The 18,052-nt window shown below is 31.8% G+C and overlaps 1 long non-coding RNA gene across 2 annotated transcripts in view; it reads left to right on the top strand.

Annotated features, from left to right (window-relative positions):
* LOC143083367 (uncharacterized) overlaps positions 1-18,052 on the top strand; it is a 47,738-nt gene that overhangs the window by 25,357 nt on the left and 4,329 nt on the right. The window contains exons 2-3 of one of the 2 annotated variants that reach the window (XR_012980667.1): positions 15,831-16,008; positions 17,136-17,270. This is a non-coding gene — a long non-coding RNA (uncharacterized LOC143083367). The remainder of the gene's footprint in view (positions 1-15,830; positions 16,009-17,135; positions 17,271-18,052) is intronic. The other variant, XR_012980666.1, reaches the window with a different exon arrangement.

Raw genomic sequence — 18,052 nt, 5'->3', positions numbered from 1 at the left:
AGCGAAATAAAATTGGCATTTCACGATGAACGAACAATTAAAAATTACTTGCACGTTGATCTTTTTACCGATTTCACAAAACACGGTGAATAGCGAACCTTTTTCACGGCTACACGTGAAATAAAAATGGCAAAACACGTAACACGAGCATAACTCTTTACCACCCTCTTAATCCCCGTACACAGAAGTTCCAAGTGTAGCATGGAATTTCCAAATGTAACATTCGGAAATTTATATACGGAAGTTACGAATTGAAACTGGAGTATTGGAACTATTTTCCGAATCATCATTCGTAAAATTACAAAATGACTTCCAAGTCGTTTCCAGTAAACTTCCGAATGACTTCTAAGTTAACTTCCAAGAACGATTTCTATTTGAAAAAGAAATCTCTTTTTCCCACTTTATTTGAATGAATTGTGTATAGATTTGATATTGGCAAGCTTGTATATTTTGGGGCACAAGCCCCAAAATGATAAAATAACATATTTTTGAAACGCATCATTCAATGAGGAACACAAACTATCTCCATCATTTTCATTTTGGGGCAAAGTCCCCAAAATGAAATTACAACATATAATTTAATTTGTCTGTATTATATGATTATGTTGCTGATTCAAAAGAGATATAGATTTGATATTGGCAGGCTTGTATATTTTGGGGCAAAAGCCCCAAAATGATAAAATAACATATTTTTGAAAAACAGCGTTCAATGAGGAAGCAAGCTATCTCCATCATTTTCAATTTGGGGCAAAGTCCCCAAAATGAAATTACAACATATAATCTTGTCTGTATTATAAGCGTATAATGAAGATCTTGTAAAAATTTTTTTAAAGAAAAGATCAAATTAGAGCATACTTTCCGATAGGAGCAAGAACAAAGAAAATATCAGTTTGCTTGAATAACAAGTCAGAACGGCAAATGTTTTCTTTTATCTTTAATTAGTAACAACATTCTTCCTTCAGTCACAATGTCGTTTTGTTATAAATCGAACAGTTGGTGTTTTTGTTTTCGTTTGTATTGATTCACAATTTGTTTTTTATGTCGTGGCCTTGTAAAGCTGACTGACTATGCGGTATGGATTTTTACTCATTATTGAAGGCTGTACATTTACCTAACGTGTAAATGATTAAACCCGATTCATACAGACTATGTTAGATACTAGTAGTTGTCTCATTGGCAATCATACTTTATCTCCGTAAGCACTTCCTTTCACACATTGTTCTAATCAGTCAATCAGTTTAAACATAGAATGCATGACAATAAATGGTGCATGTAACATTAGGCCTAAATGTGTCAGTTACTGCTTTGTAATGCCTACAAGTACATATCTGTACAAAAGTGTTTGATAATATATTTTAATGGTATTCCAAACAATATTGTATGCTACACTTCTTTTTCACATAATAGCCTCAGTTGTCCCATATTCGGCTCGAGTTCAGGAGGTTGTTGGCTCAATATCCGACAGAGTCAAACTACAAGACTTGAAAACGTGAATTTGGTGTTTTTACCGCTTAACACACAGTGTTTAGTAGTTGTAGAATGTGCACGGGTCTTCATGTAGACTAGTATCTTGTGAACTAGCCCTCAGTGTATCTAGTGAACTAGCGCTCAGTGTGTAGGTCCAGTACAAAACAGTGATTATATTCATGTCACATTATCATGCTCTCGTCCTGAATGTGTATTTTATTTGTTGCTGGACGTTAAACAGCCATCAATCCTTCTTTTCTTCTGAACATACATTACGTCTGAAACAAATAAATAAACATATTATATCTTACTTTAAAACATGAAAAAAATAATGGCCAACAAGAGATATCGATAAAGTAGCGACATATTCATTGCTGATTTATTATATTTAGCATATTAAATTTAAATGTTAAATGCTGAATTGAATAAAATGCTTCCCTGAGCACAGCCTGATACGACCGCAGAGGTCGGACCTTGAACAGTAAGGGCAAATTTAGACGCTTGATACGATCTGAATTTGGATTATGATAACATTTTTGACAAAATATAGGTTTCTGACACAAAATAAATGTGGTCAAATTTGTAAAATTTTAAAAGAAGAAAAAAATATGAACTCCTTCAAAAAATTGGAAAAAAACTATTCCCCCCCCCCTTTTTGGAGCAATTACACCCAAACTCAATCCCATCCTTCCTGTTGTAGTATGGAACCTTGTAGTGCAATTTTAAAGAGATCTTTACACTTAAACACAAGTTATTGTACAGAAACGACACCAATGCTTGTTTTTGCCGTTTTCCCTATAGCATTATACGAACCCATAAAAAGAAAAAAGAAAAAGTGGTATGATTTCCAATGAAACATCTCTCTCGTAGTTTATTTTGCTAGTTCTGTGAAATGTATATTTACCGATATCTTTTGATGTTTTAATAAATTCTTTCAGAAAAAGAAAGTACCGGCATATATTTACATGTATATTCAAGTATAAAATACTTGCATGAGGAAATTCTGAACGAATACTTTTACGTAACCTCCTGAACTAGAGCCGAATATGGGACAAACGAGGCCATTATGTAAAAAAGAAGTGTAGCATATTAAATTTTTTGGAATACCATTAAAATATATTATCAAACACTTTTGTACAGATATGTACTTGTACCTACTGGCAAGTGTGAACCATAACTTGATGATAACAAGTATCCGAAAAAATATTGAGTAATTTCAGGCAAGGTGTGTTATTGGCCAAATGTTACTTGTAGCCATTACAAGGCAGTAACTGACACATTTTGGCCTAATGTTACATGCACCATTTATTTTCATGCATTATGTTTGAACTGATTTACTGATAAGAACAATGTGGGAAAGGAAGTGCATAAGGAGATAAAGTATGATTGCCAATGAGACAACTACTAGTATCTAACATAGTCTGTATGAATCGAATTTAATCATTTACACGTTAGGTAAATGTACAGCCTTCAATAATGAGCATAATCCATACTGCATAATCAGCTTTACAAGGCCACGACATAAAAAAATTGTTCATCAATACAAACGAAAAAAAACCACCAACTGTTTGATTTATAACAAAACGGCATTGTGACTGAAGGAAGAATGTTGTTACTAATTAAAGATAATAGAAAACATTTATTTTACGATATTTGCCGTTTTGACTTGTTATTCAAGCAAACTGATATTTTCTTTGTTCTTGCTCTTATCGGAAAGTATGCTCTAATTTGATCTTTTCTTTAAATTTTTTTTTACAAGATCTTCATTATACGCTTACAAAACTATATATCGTTTGAATCAGCAACACGATCATATAATACAGACAAGATTATATGTTGTAATTTCATTTTGGGGACTTTGCCCCAAATTGAAAATGATGGAGATAGCTTGCTTCCTCATTGAACGCTGTTTTTCAAAAATATGTTATTTTATCATTTTGGGGCTGTTGCCCCAAAATATACAAGCCTGCCAATATCAAATCTCTATCTCGTTTGAACCAGCAACATAATCATATAATACAGACATATTAAATTATATGTTGTAATTTCATTTTGGGGACTTTGCCCCAAACTGTAAATAATGGAGATAGCTTGCTTCCTCATTGAATGCTGTTATTTTATCATTTTGGGGCTTGTGCCCCCAAAATATACAAGCTTGCCAATATCAAATCTATTCACATTTCATAGAAATAAAGTGGGAAAAAGAGAATAAAATAGATTTTCTCTTTTTCAAATAGAAATCGTTCAAGTTGTTTCCGAGTGGATTTCCAAGTTGTTTCCAAGTTATTTCCAAGTGATTCTAAACAGATTCCAAATCACTTCAAAGCATTAAGATTTTAATATCCGAATCACTTCCAAGTTGGTTCCGAGTGATAAAGACTACACTGGATAGACAGGGTCACAGAAAAAGTATAGGACCGGGCTTTTAAAATAGGGTGGATTAAAATGAGGTTTTATAAGAGGGGTCAGTAACTGTTTTAAACGGGTTATTTGGTCATAACATAAAACAATGAGTCCATCCACAAACATTTTTTTACTGTATGAGTGAATACTGTAGAAAAATAACAAAACAGTATTATAGGTCAGCAAAAATTGTGTCTCAAGACAATCCTTTATTGCATTTGTCAATTTTATTTCAATCACTCAGCCATTCCTGGTGCAGATGGCTTTACAACATCAGCCAATACTAAGTTGATGTCTGTTACCAACCTTCCAGGATATTTCTCAATAATTATGTCTCAAAAGAAATAATAATTTTGTTAAGCTTCAAAACATTTCAATTTTATATATGTATTTGTTTCCAGGGTCAATTTTACAGAGCAGGTAACATCCACGCTTTCTTCATTAGATTGTTTTCAATCTGTTACAGCATACTTTATTTATTAAACAGTAAGGATTTTCCAACTGTTTAAGGTCAAACAGTGAGTCATCTGGTCATTGGCAGATAGTTGTCTCATAAGCCATTATACCACATTTTCTCCTCATACATTTTTAAAGGAATTTTTTTAGAGATATTTATAGTACCATTAAAATAAACAATATTACTGCCTTAAATACATGCATGTATCTTACCATAAAGTACCCTCAACTTGGACTTGTCCTCAAGGGGTGGTCGGACACTGTGACTTTTCTTTTTTGAACCATGATGCCCAGTGATAGAGTGGCCCTTTAGTTCTTCAGTTGTGAGCATACGCCTTAAGAGCCACTTACTATCCTGTTTCCAACCACGTCCAGGCAAGTCATGGTTCAGTTGGGCCTGTCAACAGAAAATTATATAAAATATGTTATACTGAATAAAGAACTTTCAAGTTGGCAGTTATCATTTTATTATCCAAAAGTACATTGTATCTTTGATCTGAACTGGCTTTCATTTTCAGTATCACTAGATTGGCCATGATAAAAACATATTGGGTCAGTTCTCTAATCTAATACACCGTACAAGTTAAATAGTTTTGAAGGGATCTACTATTAGTTCCATTTCATTCACAAAAGATTGGTAGTGTTTTTTTCGGTAAAATGTACATATATGTTCTATGAATGAAATATTTTCTTCTCACATTGAATTTGAAAAATACAAAATCTCTTGCTAATCATTTACTTGCTGGAATATCAAACGACCTTTTGTTGTTTCATCTATTTTCTTTGTTGCATTGATTAACCTGTCCAGTCACTATGCAGTGTTACATTTTTATATTAATAAGCAACACATACATGGTTACTGGAGAGGTACTGCTTTTCAGTCACTGAAAAACTATAAGAAAATTTTAAAATTGAATACTCAATATGTATTGTACTTTCACATGTACAAATTCATAAGTGTCAGTAAATCTGAAAAGACATGGATGAAAAAGACAAAATACAAATAAAATTGCTATTTAAACCAAAAGCAAGGGAAAGATTGGTAGTAACACTGGAGAGTAGCATTTTAAACTTTGTTAATGTAAGTTAAATTTAGAACTGAAATGAAAAGCTATGTTTAAAGAAAGAATAAACAGTCATGATGCATAATATATACTAGATTACCTTTGTAAATCCATTATAGAGAACTTGAGTTGGGACAGGCTCACATCTTTCTGTCGAACGAAGTTGAGATGGTGACTTTGGAGTCTAAAAGTGATATAGAATGATACATAAGAGTATTTTTTTTATTTTGAATATCAGGTGCAATGTCAGGGGGTACTAATTAAACAAGTGCTAAAAATGTAAATTGTCAAAGAATTCAATGACACCGAATCTTAAAACATCTTGTATAAAAAGTTCAAAGCATTCTATAAGCAATAGAATTAGGCCCCTACCTTTAAAAATTCACTGTATTGGAACAAAATTCTAACTTAATCTATAACTTGTCATGGTGTTAACTTTTTAGAAATATTAAGTCAATATCTTAAACCAGAACTCAGCAATGTCAGGCCTAAAACTAATAGCTGTATGCTGGTTTCTGATAAGCATATATATCAAAATATTTCAAACACCTAGAAATTTTCCAGATTGCTGAAAATTTTCTAAGTCCAACATGCAAAGAAATTTCTAAGTCCAAATTGCATAGAAAATATTCTAAGTCAATCCCAAGTGACTCGGAATGATTTTATAAAATTTCCGAATGATTCCAAATGCTTCTGAATAGGTTCCAAGTGGTGAATTTTCCAAGTCACTTGGATTCCAAGTTCTTCCGTGTATTTCCAAATACTTCCAAGTAGTTCCAAATCAGTTCCAAATTAAAATTACTTCTCACTTGGAACTCCTGTGTACGGGTCATGTTAATATCAAAATACAGTAATTGAGCTATACTTCTTCAATACATTTTCACTGTTAATAATATTGATCATGCTATAAGAATCTTCATTCATTTCCATATTGTCGGGTTTATTTTAAAAGTATTCTAGAAAAGGATGAAAATAAAATAAAATTAACTTCGAATTTTATCCCGAAAATTAATCAAAAATACCTGAACATACACAAAGTTCGCTACGTGTACTCATTGACAAGTTAATTCAAATGTCGCCAGAGATGTGAGAAATTTCCCCGAATGCATGAGATGTTCAATTAATCGATTTACGAGGATAGCGTGCATGTGCTTGTAGGTAATTTGTTGACGTTACGTTACGTATCATTTTAGTAACGTCATTGAAATATGTATGGCAACGTAACCATGTGAAAAAACAACGTCTCGGCGCTCAAAGGGTTAATGTGTTTGTATTGCTGATCGCGCTATATTTAACCAGGGAAACTTCGATCTATAAATAGAGCAAAATATATAGTTAGAACTTGATGCGGAGATCACTAAAATAGTGAGTTATGCATTTTTTCCTTTTGTAAAATATAATATAACAACAAATCTTCCTATTCCTCAATCCCAACGTCTACATAAAAATAACGTCTCTCTTGAAAACTCGATAAACAATTGCTGGGCAAAAGTTGACGTCAATAATAGGAAAGTAAATGTACGGGAATAAATATATGGTAATATTATGTAAATTGTAAAGCAGGCCTTTATTTAGGAGAAAATAAAGATAAAAATATGGATTCAAAGTTTGTCTTATAATTTGTGAATATGTTACAATAGCAAGAAATAACATAACATGAGAATAACAGATGGGAAAATATAAACAAGGAAAGTAACTGTGAACAAAATCGCTAACAGCAACTTAGAATGATTTTTGTCATAAATTGAAAAATACTCTTGATTTTATACGGAGTTATCTTTCTTGTACCATTTGCCACGTATATGTCGTTTTAATAGCATTTTACATGGAACCAATCTGCAATATCGCCAGCAAAAATGTTAAGTAACTGTCTTAAAATATGTTCATTTGTAACATGTGGAATTAATCAATAAAAAGTTACATTTTCTGAATGCAATTCATGTTGATTCCAACAGAGAGGATTGTATTTTTTGTTATAAATTGTATACGAGTGTTGTAAGTCCTCAGAACAAGGTTTTTTTTTTAATTTGATCTATAAATGTATAATTGGATGACATATTTGTATACATTTCACTGAATTGTTGGTATATCCAACGGCTATTATAATTTATAGTTGCACCATTTGCGCTAACAACAGCAGATAGTAGCTTTATTATTATCAATATTAGTTTTGGAACTAATAAGACAACATCCCATAAAAATATCTGTTCAATTAGCCAACTAGATTAAAAAAATCATTATATTTAGATAAGAGTAATTTTCCTGTTTACAAAAAAATAGTTGTAGATATTGCATATAATTGTATCTCTTCTGTTGGACAATTCGTTTTTTTTTTCTGTGCAAGGGTATGTATATATGAAGAGGATATTTTGACTAGCATAATACATTTTTAACGGAAATGAAAATGCCAATAATTCAGCATTCCGATCACATCCACACGTTTACTTCATCTAATTGAACTTGTTTGATTATTTTCATATTTGTAAATTCATCGTACTTTTTCATTAAAACATTACAAAAGTCGAAAACATAGTCTCTAAAGCCTTGCTACCTCGACTGTTATTATTTTATATATATATTACATTACCTCAATCCCTTTATCTTCTGGACAAGACTCATATTGAGTGCTTTAAATGAATGCTAAAATTAAGGAGTATCGATAATATCTGGATAGGACAGTAGGATATTGAACCTCCAAATCCTTATTGGTCTAAGTAGAATACTACTGTAATTTCTAGTCATTCAACTTAGGTTAGGAGGATAGGACATATCACCTCCAAATCTTTATTGGTGGCCTCGGTGGCCGAGTTGTCTAAGTAGTAACGACTGTAATCACTAGCCAGTCAACAGGATAGGAGTGTAGAAAAATTCCCCATATCCTATTTAGGACCTCGTTGGCTGTGTGGTTTAAGAAGTCTACATGAATGAATGAATGAATGAATAAATAGTTTATTAGAGTGCAACCTGAATATTTACAATATAATGTACATTGAGTATTGACATAATGATGCAGCCAGCCAAATAGGCTTATGGTGCACTATCATGTTTTAACTTTAAATATTACAGATATAAGAAAATGAGGTCAAAATTATAACATTTAAAAAATGTAGACATGCGTATACTTCGATATTTACTATAGAAAGATTAAACAGTTATATAAATTCACGTCTTATATTGGAACATTCTAAAATAAAGTTTGCTACAAGTTTGGTATTAGCATTTAAGAGTACTGTAATGGCTTCGTTTGAAGGTAGCTCATCAATGTGAATAGAAGGTAACTCCCGTAACAGTCTGTTTCGTGCATCAGTATAACGGTCATAATAGATGAGGAAATGTGTTTCATTTTCAATCGAACCTGAATTACATAATTTACATATACGTAGATTAGGTGGAATGTTTCTGCAACGACCTTGTTCAATTTCTAGTGGGAAAGTTCCAGAACGAATCCTTGCAAGTGCTGAACGTTGCACCCTTGATAAATGTCTTTTTACATATGATTTCGTTGAGAATTCCGACTTAAAAGTTTTATTCGTTCTCAGTTTTGGCATTGTTCTAACTTCATTAATCCATCTATCTTTGCAGTCATCTACACATTTACTGTTGACTGTTTCTAAAACGTAGTTTGTAGAAATATTCTCGCCACTGTAGTTGATCAAATGCATAAGATGACAAGTATTTAAAACTGTCTTTATATTGTTCAACCAGGTATTTGTGAAGCGTGTGGAGGTTTCAATGTCCCAACAGAACACTTTACGACAAAGTGTATTGTCTGGCATTTTCATGAGGCGACACCATAAGCGTATCGCATTACACTGCGTATGAATATATACAGGTAGCCAACCCATATCCCCTAAGACAGCAGGAATCGAAGCACAGTTGCTAATTCCAGACGCATAATCCATAACCGGGATAACTGTGTTGTCATATATCTTTGTGTATATTTCGAAGTCCATATTTCCCATATGCAAGAATTTGGATGTTAACGATCCTAATGATCTGCTAACTGCCGCTGACAGTTCATTAACAGACACCTTATAGTCGATGTTTTCGGACAGTGTAAGGCCTAAATAACGATACTTTTCTACGTAATCTAATTCCTTTTGTCCGAGTCTGAACAAAACATCTGATCTACTGGAAGATGCCTTACGAACATAAATAGCTTTGGTTTTTTCAATGTTCACATTAACAATGATTAAGAAGATTTTTCTACAATTGTAATCACTAGCCAGTCAACTGGATGGGAGGGTATGACACATAACACCCAAATCTGACTTAAATGTTCTAGGGATTTGCAGTTATCAAATCATCCGTGTTGATATCTTACATTGGCATAAATAATTAAATTAAAATAAAGTTTGGATATTGTTAATGAAACAAATAGAATTAATAATTTTCTTTCTGCCAGTTCACACCACCTATCCTAATCCCCCGACAGGTTCGCATTAGAATAAAGTTTGAAAAAGAAATTTTACCCTTAAAAAGTAACATCACAAAATTGAACTCCGAGGAAAATTCAAAAAGGAAAGTCCCTTATCAAATGGTAAAATCAAAAGCTCAAACACATCAAACTAATAGGTCTTCTCTGTCAAAGACAAAAAGGAAACTGACGGATCTGGTTATGTGGACTGTCCATCTTTTCAAGTAAAAACAAATTAAAAACATTCAAATCCCCATACTATGATCATTTGATGGTTTGACGGTAGAACAAGGCAGCATTACTCGGCAATTCACTCCTCCTTATTCTTTGATTGATTCGAATTTATTTAGAAAGAAAAAATCTTTTTAACAAACAAATTTCATATAATGAATAGAACATCCCTTGTTAAAAACATAATATTGATATAAGTAAAAATGAAACACGCCTGTATTGTTCCTTAAAATACAGAAAGTTTTCCGTTTTGCTTTGCAATGTTTCAGTTCTGTTCTGTTTATCAATTTATTTCAAAAAGACGCTTAGTTAACGACTTTAATGCACCCACCTAACACACGGCTGTATTATATATCATTCAAAAGCTAATAACCTGTACTTTCTGTTTTTCCCGGTCGTAAAAAAGTCGTACGGTGCATTTTCTGTTAAGTCAAGGTCAAAGGTCATAAATAAACATTCCAATTTTTGCGATTACTAAACAAAAAGCCATTTTCTTATTCTTGTACCATAAAATTTTCCAAAATATCATATGAACTTTATGGAACATGATACATCATTTCCAAATCAAACAAAACATAAGAGGTTAGATGCGCAATATTTCCCGAAAAATTGAAATTTATCATCAATCCTAAAAAAATGAAAAATTGTTCCAAAAGCAAAATATATCTTGGGGAATCGATATTTGTATGCTAAAAAAATAGATAAATGTATATGTTTTAGGTCAAGGAATATTTGTTTTGTAATTTTAAGATGCAATTATTAATTATTGTTCATAGAACATCCTTGTATTGAAGTGTTTGCAGTTGCCCAAAAATCTGCCATCTGCAAATAGTGATCATTTCGTTATTCTATGTTAAGATAGCACATCGCTTATTGTCAATATCAGGGAGCAGAATGATTTTCCATAATAAAAGAAGGGATATTTAAAGTTCGAAAAGAATATATACGAGCTAATTGTGGTAAAAATATGTTTTTTACGAAGTCAAACTTATTTACTTTTTGTAATCATGTTTAAATGCAAACATGACTTTGCGACTGAATCGTAGGCAACATTGAAATAAGTAACCTTGTAAAGAAACACTTGCTTGTCCAAAGCGGGATGTAAACGAACTTAATAGAATTCTGCTGCTTCTTATTTAGTTTAAAATCGTGTTAGTCATATTAAATGTGTTTAGAAGTTTAATCGCTTTAATTGTTTGAATAAAAGATGCTTTGATCATTTTCAACATAAGCTTTTAAAATACAAATGCAGGTCATTGTGTATGTAAAACACTATAAGCAGTTGTGAAATAAAAAAATGAAAAAGTTGAATACCCTTCCTGACCTCATAAGATCATTCGCTGTTTTAGGCAGTGATCGTTTTCATGGTGTGCTGTGTTTTGTGGACTGTTGTTCGTCTCTTGGACTTTAATTTAATTTTGTTCATTGTTTTAATAAAGTTTATTTGATTCATGGTTTGAGATGTTGATTGGCCCTATAGTATTATTTTACTTTGAAGACATTAACTTGCAGTAATGAAAATCGGCAAAAAACGAACAAGACAAGCAACAGTATACAAAACCCAACATATAAAACTACAGATTAAGTAACACAAACCCTCCAAAAATATTTGGGGTGAACTCAGGGGCTCCCAAAGGGAAAGCAGATCATGTTCCACGTGTGACACCCGTCTTGTGGCTATGAAATTCCTAACTCGGTGCCAAGCCTTATTCGGTAGGTGACAATCAAGGCAGAGATGACGGTATTTTGGGTACGTCGATTGGAACCTATCAGTCGTCATCTGGCAAAATAGATATTTCATAATTGTCAACCAACTAGTAGTGGCGTCCATAAAATGTTCTAAGGGATAATTTCAATTTTGCATTTGAACTCTGGTTTAAAACCATATTCGAACCACCATTTTTCTTCAAATGTCCTGTACCAAGTCAGGCATATGACAGTTGGTATCCATTAATCTGTTTCTTTGTATGTTGGCGTTTGTTTTTGAAGCTGTTCAGTGTTTCTGTTATATCGTTGTGTTCCTCTTATAGTTGATGCATTTTCCTTGGTTTTGGTTTGTGACCCGGATTTGTTTCAGTTACTAGTAAATCGATTGATGACTATTGAATAGCGGTAAACTATAGTTGCCTTTATTTAATATCTTTATTGTGAGCAGTTACGCACTATCACGAAAATCGTGAAAGTAAATGCAAGCTCTGAAATATTGTATCAACTTGGAGATATATACTCCACAAGAAGATTCCGCGAAATCGCGTTACAATTGGACAAGTGTTTAAATAAAAAAGGTTTATTTAATTTCGCGGGTAGTACGTCGACTGAGCATGCAAAGACAAATTAAGGAAATACAAAACCCTACATTTATACGTCATATCATAAATATTTCGGACTTGTTATTGTTTCAGAGGATTTTCATTGAAATCGGTCTCCTCCTTTAGCAGTATCGATATGCAGCCGTTGCTATAATATTGCTACATAGAAATGAAAACTTTATAATTTGGTAGTAAGGAGTGTTTTTATGGGTTGATTTATGCTCTTCTCTTTTGTCGTAAAACTTGTTTTAAACCAACCCTCATCGTCGATTTCTAGATACGTGATAGAGTAACTGTATCTGTTGAGTCTTTTATTTTCAATTTGAATGGAAAATACGATTCCAACATTGTCACAAATTTGGCACTATTCAGTGAGATGACATCATCTATATAGTGGAAAGTGAAGTTTCAAGATAATGCTAGCTTCTTTTCAGTCGTCATCAGAAACTCTTGCATGAAGTCATCCTCGTATGAAAAATGAACTAGTCATTCAAGCTATTCAGGAAGTCTAGTTGTAACTAGAATCGTTGCGTAATAATGGATTTTTTTTCTTCAAAATTATTCTCATTTGATGAATTAATGCATTTAAACAATGAACAACGCAATTTAAGCAATCAAGAAGTCATGTTTTATAATGTTTTTACTAGTTTTTTATTTCTTTGAAATTTCATTTTATTTTCTATTTATGTTTGTCTAAATCTTCAATTTCTTTTTTATGGTTCACATTTAATAAATAAAAGGTCTTTTCATTACATCAATATTTATAATAAAGCTACAAATCAAACAATCAGAAAAGTCGAAAGATGTTTAAATTATTTCAGTCTGGTAGTTAAAATGCAGATTGCAATTTCTTAGTTTCTCCCCCTTTATTTCAAGCAATAGTATAATTTGCGCACATATTTTTTTACTTTAAATTTTTCAATTTCTTTCATATTTGTTGAATAAATCTTATATTGACAACATACAATGTTTAAATAGGAAGAAATGCTTAAAAGCTGTTTTTTTCGCAGATGGTGGTATTTTGGGCAACTGTATGAGTTGTTATGATTTGCTGTTTGTTTAGAAGAAAGCATAATTTTAGAAAATTTATGATGTCAAAAACTTCTTTGATAGTCATTACAGGGTTTTACTTAGTTTTAAGTGATTAGCAGTTGCATCAGATAGAAAAATTTGGGTTTTCACACATTTTGTTAACTTTTGCTCGAATTTCAGGAAACATGTGCTGTCTAGCAAAAAAACGCTTTAAATATTTTAAAATGCATGATTAATGTCTGTTAATCTCTCTGCTCAAAGTTTAAATTGTTTGCATATATGAATTTAGTGTATAAAAGTCATACTATGCAATCAAGATGAAATCTTAGAAAATATGTACTTATTCGTCCTTGACCTTTGATCTTGATTTTACGGAAATTGCACCGTACGATTTTTTTACGACCGGGCAAAACAGATAGTACAGATGTGTAGCTTTCAAATGATATATAATTTAGCCATGTGTTAGGTAGGTGCATTAAAAATTTAATTTTATGGTTAAAGTCACTCGCCTAATTATTGTCTTTTCCTTCCAAAAACAATTATCTACTGGAATTAATATATGTAAATATGGGTCAATAGGAGTACAACATTCTGTGACGATGATCGTAACTCGACCATTAGTTCCATAGTTATAATCTTTGTCAACTTTTCATAAATGGAGATTTACTTCACTGAGCGTTTATCATCATAAATTATGATTCGTAACGAATGTGATATCATTTATTTTGTAAATTGATCGAATCGACTTCAAATATAGATCAGATCGACCTGGTGAGATCGACTTGGTGGTCAAACTAACCAAATACCTGCCATGTCTTTGTTAAAATGCATATAGATTATACATACGCAAGCAAAGTGACCTTTAAGGATCGTAATGGTCTTTTCTTATCTTTTGGTAGCTGCTTTTTTGTCATATATATATATGATTGTTTGGTTGCTGTTTTTAAACATACAATGGATATTCAACATTTGATTTTCTTCCTTAGCGTTCATTGCAGGTTTTTGTTTGAAAGGTTTTAATTTATTCACACCTTGCTAAGTGGGTGTACTGAAGAGTCTGAGTTTTTTGTGTTTATGACTACATATATTAAAACAGAAGATGTGGTATGATTTCCAATGAGACAATTCTCCACAAGATACCAAAATAACATCAGAAATTAACAACTATAGGTCACCGTACGGCCTTTAACAATGAGCAAAACCAATACTGCATAGTCAGCTTTAAAAGGCCCGAAATGGTAATGTAAAATAACTCAAACGAGAGAACTAACGTCCTAATTTATGTACAAAAAAAAAAGAATGAAAAACAAAAATGTAAACCATAAACAAACGACAACCACTGAATTACAGGCTCCTGACTTTGGAAAGCACATGAATACATATTGACGTCAAGATAGTGATCCGCCTAACTAAGACAATGCACAATACACTGTGTTAAAGATCAACTATCTTTTTTTCACAATCTATCTTCTTTTTCTTTTTCTTCTAATAATTAATCGTATACATAGTTACATTTAAACATGGTCTAAGGAACTGTTAAACAAAGTAAACAAATCAACCAATGGATCAGAATTAATCCATATTTGTAAATATATCGATTCTAACATAATATCGCAATGATCATGCTATTTATTCACAGCAAATAATTACGTTTTCGAAATTGTAAATTAGCACACTATTTTTTTTAACTATCAATCATATCAATATTGGATATAATTAAATCAATGTAGTAGTAAACATGTTTTTTTTTTACATAATTAGTTGCTTTTGAAGCTAAACAAAAACTCTTTAAAATAATGAATGGAATAGCTGTGGATTTCTTACTATTAGTTGGATACCAATTTTCGTGGTTTCGTTGCAGGTGAACCACGATTACAAATCTTCAACGAATTACAATGTTACTATAGGCTTTGTTTGCAAAGATTGGTTTAACCGAGAAATCAAATACCAACGAAAATGCAAGTTTTCATCAATCCACGAAAATTGATTCACACGAAAATAAATGAACCAACAGTAGCATAACAGGACAGGAAAGTGAATTAATGATTTATTCAACTTAGTTTTACAGCGCAAATGTCCATAGTGTTACAGGAAAAATAACGAAAACATTAAAACATTTTGTTTTCGTCTTGTCACTCATTGGCTTACACTATCAAGATAATGCATTGTGCGATCTTTGACGATACATTTTTATAAAAGGTCAACAATTGTGTTTTCGAAACCAAAACGAGGGATTTCAAGCGAAAACAAACCTTATTTTACTGCACTATCCAACACTTCAGAGATCAAAATGTGACCGTTATAGGTTCAAAACGTTCTTTTTTAATTAATCTCATAGACTTGTGTTGCGCCTTTTGTGTTTTTTCATAAAGAACTGTATATTTTTTTGTATCTTATTACACAGTTTAATTGCAACATGTAAATCATTTTGACAGACATATTTTTTTTCAGATTTGTTGAGCGCTTTGAAAATACAGCAGATTTTTCACAGATTATAAGTAGAATTACAATTTGTCATAGATCACGATCCGATACAAGATCTTACACGATACTATCGCAATGATTAGCCACCTTTAGATATTCTTTCATGATAATTTTTCTCCATATAACGAATGACAACCATGGTCAGGTAATGAAAATACAATTAATTGAAAAACAATTCTACACAAATGAAATTTCAATAATTCACACAATGTTTCAATAATGACTTAAAAATCATCAAAACTCGTCAAAATTAGTTTCTCTAAACATGTTAAATTAAAGAAGGTATTTTCAAAAATCATTTGTCATTCAGTTGCAAATTCTTTCAATAAAATAGGGAAAAACTAAATAGAAATCATCTATAGTCACAATATATGTATGCTTTAGATCGCATTATTACTACATTTAAATTGGCATATAACTACATTTAAATTGAAATATTACTACACTAAAATTAGATGAACATTTCAGTTGGATGTTCTTTCCCAAAGCCATTAGCCATTCGGTCACGAAGTATTTTGATTAATATGGACATACATAATAGTAAATATACATAGTTATGATTCATCTATGATTGTAATTGAAATATAATACATATCACTACAATCTTAATTAGTTGGACATTTAATTTCGTCGATAAAAAATTAGGCACGCTGATGAGCAATGTAGAATAATTTTGTCTTCATTTATATATCATGTAGGCACTCAAAATACATAAACTATTTAAAATAATAATATACGGATGCGTAAAATCTTTTGGCTAATGAACTCAAAAAGAATATTATGCTCCATCCTTATAAGTGGGTGTCTATGGGTGCTAATGCCAATCTTGATTATAATTATTTGGGTCAATGTTTGATTGATTTTCATGTAAACATGTTGGTTCTATCAATCGAACATATGGTTCAGGGGGTCCCAGTCTGTCCTACAACTACAATACACTGACGTCATAGCATACACTATTTTCCTTTGTATTGATGTTAGTTACCCGTGTTTTTGAATTATTGCCAGATAATCGGAATTATCCATATATTGTCATTAACAAAAATCCCCAATATACCCAATTTTTCTTTTCAATATTTCATTACAATATAGTTTAGAAATCCATATTTGAAAAGGCTATCAAATCCTTGTTATTTTTATTGTTTTTGAAAAATGTTGCCAATGTATAATTTATCAAAAGTCAAGAGAGAATCATTTCCCGCCGAATTTCATATGACTTATATCTGTAAAACATGCACACTAACCCTTAATGATTTTCTGTTTTTTTTTTAGTTCCATGGCACAGATCGAAAAACGACCAAAGATACCAACAGTTAACAAAACACAACATAGAAAAGTTAACCATGTGTTAACTATATTCTGAGCAACACCACAAAAATTCGTGTAGATATAAGGTGTTATTGAAGGGTAAGCTGGTTTTGTTCCTCATTTGACATCCGTAGGTTTGTATGAGATTTCCCTTATTTTCAGTCTCCTAAATTCTGCTAAATACAAGTATTTTAAAATCTTTATCGTGTGACTTGCAATTATATTGAGTCCTAGCTTATTGCTTTCGGTTTTTGTGTTGGGGATGTGAGTTGTTGGAGGATCCGATACCTCTCTGGCCGAGTGTTCAAGGGCAGTTCATCACTAACCTTAAAATTCGTAATTTCAATCAAGCAGATTTCTTAAAGCGTCTGACAGTTTTTAAGTTTCCTCGCTTCTTAGATTTTCATTGGGGGTATGAATAACTCTCGAACTTAATCTAATTGAATATTCCTGCTAATTTCAAAAACAAATAATTAGAAGCAATAGAAGTGTACCATTGTTGTTATTTCACAAATAAATTAAGAAGACAAAAATACAATAAAAAAGGGCTATCGTTTGAACTCCAAAAGGAACCAAAATAAATAAGTCGGTAGGAAATGTTCTCCTGTTGTGCATATGTTCCAGACCATATGAGTATTTGGACCCTACGCGTATGGTCATAACGATATCGGAATATACTCATATGGTCTGCCCATACGCGTATGGTCGGGGTAATTAACATTCTGTTACAGCTTACTTTTAATACTTCTAAACTCTCCATATGGTATGACCGTTCATTAAAAAGACGCTATCATATAGGTAATTTCATTATTATGTTATGATAAAAAGATTAGGTAAACAAAAATTAAAAGCTTCACAAAGTTTATTTTATAATAAACACA

This window comes from Mytilus galloprovincialis, chromosome 7, assembly GCF_965363235.1.
Source record: "Mytilus galloprovincialis chromosome 7, xbMytGall1.hap1.1, whole genome shotgun sequence".
NCBI lineage: Eukaryota > Metazoa > Mollusca > Bivalvia > Mytilida > Mytilidae > Mytilus > Mytilus galloprovincialis.
Note: the sequence above shows the minus strand (reverse complement) of the source record. Positions and strands in the feature narration are given on the sequence as shown.